At 40.5% G+C, this 5,000-nt stretch overlaps 1 protein-coding gene and 1 non-coding gene across 6 annotated transcripts in view; one reads left to right on the top strand and one right to left on the bottom strand.

Moving 5' to 3' along the window:
- The window catches only part of LOC137983649 (NLR family CARD domain-containing protein 4-like), an 18,983-nt gene extending 15,563 nt beyond the window's left edge, over positions 1-3,420 (bottom strand). For 3 of the 5 annotated variants that reach the window (XM_068830809.1, XM_068830806.1, XM_068830810.1), the window contains exons 1-2: positions 3,356-3,419; positions 3,068-3,164 (exon numbers count right to left, since the gene is read on the bottom strand). The gene's annotated coding sequence lies outside the window, so the exon portion shown is untranslated. Of the gene's footprint in view, positions 1-3,067; positions 3,165-3,328 lie in introns of all 5 variants that reach the window. The other 2 variants (XM_068830808.1, XM_068830807.1) reach the window with 1 other exon arrangement.
- Positions 100-172, top strand: Trnar-ucu (transfer RNA arginine (anticodon UCU)). Its single transcript has one exon. It is a non-coding gene; the product is annotated as a tRNA-Arg (tRNA).
- Positions 3,421-5,000: the final 1,580 nt, after the last annotated feature.

Below are 5,000 nucleotides of genomic sequence, written 5' to 3'. Positions count from 1 at the left end.
ACACGGCCAACGTTTGTATAAACGTAACCTTTCCTTGTACTTGTACATGTTCATTGCCGTGACTTTAACATCTTCACTTCCCACGGCCTGCTCCCGTCTGACCTTGTAGCTCAGTCGGTAGAGCGGCGGAGATCTAATCCGAAGGTCGTGGGTTCAATTCCCACCCTGGTCAGAGTTTTTCTCTGTCCTTGTGTGGGCCCATTTCCATCAGTAGGGCTAACGCTCACATTGTTCATATGGGATAGAAATCTAGCACTTCACATTACCCTCTATTCAGTAAATTGTGTAAAACAGTTGACCACCTTGAAACAACATAGAAATAAAAATAAATAAAAGCTAAAGATTTGACTAACGCGTCGACGAAATCTCAACCGTTACACTCTGCTCAGGTTCGGGCGCAAAGTCTATTAATGGCCGTTTTTATGCTAGAGACGTTAAAGTCGTCAAGACGCATTTGACGTCTCAGACGTTAAAGCCGTCTGGTATAAAAACGGGACGCATAAAAGTAGACAAACTAACGGACAAAAACAAGATTTTTCTAAAAAAAGACTAGGTTCTATTATCGGAAGACACTGGGCACGAGCAAAGTCGGCACCAAATAAACGTTAACACACGAATATATGAGCAAATAAACATGGCGGAATAAGCCAGTTTACAGTTGTTTGCTCAGAGACCTAGCCTTTGAATGGCTGCGAGGCTGCCGGTGACCTTGTATTGATACATTCCTCACTGCTTTTATCATGTAAATTGTGTTGTTGTAATTCTAATTAGTCCATATTAACATTACAAAAGCACGGAGGTTTGTATCAAAACAGGGTCACCAGCAGCCTCGCTTCCATTCTTAGGCCAGGTAACTTATCTACAACTGTAAAATAGACTATTGCAGCTACTCAAGTTTATGTCTCAACGTCGCCTAGAAGGACAGATGCAAATATTTTTTGTGACAGGAATCAGTCTAGGAATCAGGATATTTTCTGGCGATGGACGAGGAACTATATTTAGCCTCGGTGCATGGCTTGTTTTTTCTTGTCGACCAAGAGAGCAAGGAAGGAACGGAGTGCAGATTAACAAAGGACTCAGGGCTAAATGCGTCCAAGTTAGGGCGTCCCGTTTTTATACTAGACGCATTTAACGTCTGAGACATTAAAGTCGTCTGTTATGTGCGTCGTTGAGACGCACTTAAAACAAGACGTTAAAGTCGTCAGACGTTAAATGCGTCTGTCTTATTTCTCGTTTTTGTACTAGACGTTAAATTCGTCTTGAGACGACTTTAACGTCTCTAGCATAAAAACTGCCAATCACACATTGCCCCTTCCTTTGCTGTGGACCGGAATGCTTCGAAAAAGATTGATAATAAGTAAGTTCTATTTGTATTTTCTTTCCTTCCCTCCGCCATTTTGTTCGGATCATTCTCCCGCGGGTTTGTTCACTCCCTCCAGGCTTCACGATCTCTCTCATCTGAAAATGGCCGAAGGAACTTAGATTACTGGTCTTCTTCGAAGCACTCCGGTCAAAAGCGAAGGAAAAGGCAACCCCTGGGCCTTATTAGGATTAGCTTTCTCTAAATACTTTAAAATTGACAAATTGAAGTTGATCTTTCGGTAGTGTAGAGGTTTTAAAAGTGCACTTGCTCTTAAGCCATTGAACCTACAATTGTAGTGCGACATCGTTTGGTCAACTTTTTCTAATTTTTGAAAAAAAAAAAAATTCTAAGGGTTTTTCTCCGCTTTTCTTTTTAATTCTAAGTGACATACGCTGCTAATCTATAATTGTAGTCCTAGCCCATGTTCATTTCGCGACATTTTAGAGTACATTCGTTACAGATTTGCACTTCGTAATATGTATTAAAGGGGCTAGGTCACGCTATTTTAGGTAATTTTGTTAATCATGAGCTCAAAACGTCAAATTGGCAGAGCAAGGGTCTTTCATTTGCAAAACGGCCACATAACTACTAAGATTGATTTTCCAGCTGTGCAAATGACATTTTGATAAAGACTGATATAAATTTGAAAAAAGGTGAGCCGGCGTTTTTCAAATTTACCCAAATTCAATCAATTTCAATTCTCTCCAGTTTTGTCCATCCATGTCCCTTCTTGGCTTCCCTGTGTTTTGTTAGAGTTCTTTTATAGTTTTGAACAGTTCTTTTGATATTTTAGTTAATTCTATGACCATTCTATCAGTGCTGAAATTGCATAAAATTGCGTGACCTGGCCCCTTAAATCAGTCACTGTTACGTACAAACTAGCCTGTGTAGCAAGCGTTCCTGTTGGACAGAATTTTCCGCAAACTGGCCGCGCGAAAGTTGGGGCAAGAGACTCAAGGAACGTATTCTTGCGTTTCACTCACGTGATCAACAGCCATGTTTTTCAACGAAAACAAAAGAAGACGTTAGCATTATGATAGCTTTCAATTCCCGGAGGATTGGATCGGGAGACCAACATGGCCGCCATTTCATTGTTTGCTGGGGACACCAACATGGCGGCCGTGACGTCATGTGAAATCCAAGAATTGCGTGAAAGCACACGAACTAAAAAAACACTAATTCATAAAGTTCATACTGAGAACAAATCGCAACAACGATATAAACATTGAACCGGGAAGTTAAGTGGGAACGAGCTAATTTCTTACGTACCTTATCCTTTATTGATATGTTAATGAAAAGTCTCACATTCTTTAGTATAGGCCGCTCAAGGACCCCGCTCAAGACACAAATCTACAGAAATAATGCCTTAAGGCCTGGCCAAACGTTCGCAACATTTCAAGGCAACATCTTGCAACATTGTTGCCAAACGTACGCAACATGTTGTGCCCAACAATGATGCAAGATGTTGCGTTGAAATGTTGCGAGCGTTTGGCCAGGCCTTTATTTTAGCTAGCCGTCATAGTTTTCTTCTGCGAGGTTCGACAAGGACTTTTAAACAATTCAGTTTTAAGCTTTTACTATTATTTACATATGAATCGTAGGCGAACTGACATATTGAACGTAGGCGAACCGACATTATACGTAGGCGAACATACAGTAGGCGAAAAGACTCGTAGGTGAATACCGTCTTAACATTTTCCTCACCTTGTTTGGCGCACTCTCCGCTTTAACTTTGCCCTTTTCAAGGTAGGAAGTTCAATCCATGCCTACAGTGATCGAGAAGGTTGCACAGGATCTGTTCCTGAGACGCAAAGGAATGTGTCATAAAGTTAAACTCATAGCAATGTTATTCGATTGACTGTTTAAAAGAATCACTTAAATGGAACAAGAACCCTGCGCCAGTGGGAGAACGCATCTCCACTGTTCATGGAGTTAAAACAGTTTACGATGCTTTGTGCCTCTTACATGATATCATATGGATGGAATACGTGCCTTTTGAGTTAAAACAGACTTGAAAGCCATCCTTTCCAAACTTTTAGTCGACTACTAAGTGATTAACATTGTTACACCCAGAATGAACAATTGTTAACTATTGGTCTGAAAAGTCACGAGATCAAAATTTCAGAAAAACAGGAAGTTGTAATTTTCTTTGCCAGACATCACGCGTCATTAGATGCATAACATGCTTTTGTTAAAGAGCAGTCGAGCAGTTAAAAGCAACTAAAATCTGCTTAATGCTTTCTGACCATAAAGACAAATTTACGTAGATTAAAAAATGTAAATAGGCAATGCATCGTTGGTGAGTAGATCACTAAGGATGACAATCGAATGACAAGCTTCGTATCATTTGTAAAGTACGGGGGAGAAAAATTCGTTTTGAAATACTAGGAGAACATTCTGATGTTTCTTACTCCAAAGCAAAATTGTTAAAAAATATATCTCCATTATGGTCTGAAGTTGTGCAGTTAGGCCTGTTTTAAACGTCGCATGTCGCATGAGCCGAATCCAATGCAAATGAGAGAAATCAATTGTTTTCGCTCATTTGCATTAGATTCGGCACATGTGAAATGCGACGTTTGAAACGGGCCTAAGTTGACCTAAGTTAGTTAGTAGCTGTTAGTTAGGAAGAGGCTCAAATCAAATACCTTCTTTGTTTACGCTTTTAATAATTCTACAACAATTACTTTCTTACCTTTTCTACAACTCTCACACCCTCAAGATTATTGTATTGGGATAAGTTTTGCCAGAGACTTTCGGTGCCCGAGGATACAAAGAGTACAAAGGGCTTGATGAGGCGATAATCTTCTAAAAGCGACCAGTACACATTGTTCGTGCAATCGGGCCTGGTAGTAAGGCACCCGAATCTCACGCTTGAACACTTAGTTTTCCCAATTCAGATCATATGGCGATCCTCAGGAGATTTGGTCCTTTGTTTTGTTCGTTAAAAAGAGTGCATGCAGTCACATTCATGCTTGCATGCACTCTTTTAATGAACAAGACAAAGGATCAACTCTCCTGAGTATTATAACCGATGATCTGTATTGGGAAATATGCAAGCTCGATACAAGCGAATAAGGTATATACCTCTTCACTGAATTAAATATGTGTTTCCTTTAATAAACAAAAGTACAAAATGTATTATTTCAATTTGAAGGCTTCTGTCCAAATTTTGATACGCTTGCTCAGTTCCTTGCCAACTAAAAAGGAAACAATGAAACACCACGGACGTAAACCTCACTAGTATATTCTTTCGGGAAATAAAAACGAAATCAGAGAAGAGGAAGGTATAACTAGAGGCAGTCGTAGATTAAAGGGGTGCCTTTGAGTTATTACATGGTATGCCTAATGCCCGCGGCCGCACTAGAGCTATCAGCTTAGCAACGTTTCGCTCGTGACTGTTGGCGTAAGCAAGTTCCCGTAGTGTGCGGTGGCGTTTTGAGCGCTAAAGGTGACGGTAATAAGAGCAAAAAAACGTCCAACTTGTCGCGCAACATTGCTGCAAAGCTTGTCGAAGAGCGATGTTGCGCGTTTTACACCCCGAGCAAAACTTGTCTCGCAACAAAAAATGTGTTGCAAGTTGCTGCAGCCTTTTGCAGAAAGTAGAACGGAACCTCTACTTTCTGCAACACGCCGCAGC

This window comes from Montipora foliosa, chromosome 13 (genome assembly GCF_036669935.1).
Source record: "Montipora foliosa isolate CH-2021 chromosome 13, ASM3666993v2, whole genome shotgun sequence".
In the NCBI taxonomy this organism is placed as follows: domain Eukaryota; kingdom Metazoa; phylum Cnidaria; class Anthozoa; order Scleractinia; family Acroporidae; genus Montipora; species Montipora foliosa.
The sequence above is the reverse complement of the archived record's forward strand: the minus strand, read 5'-3'. Positions and strand labels throughout refer to the sequence as shown.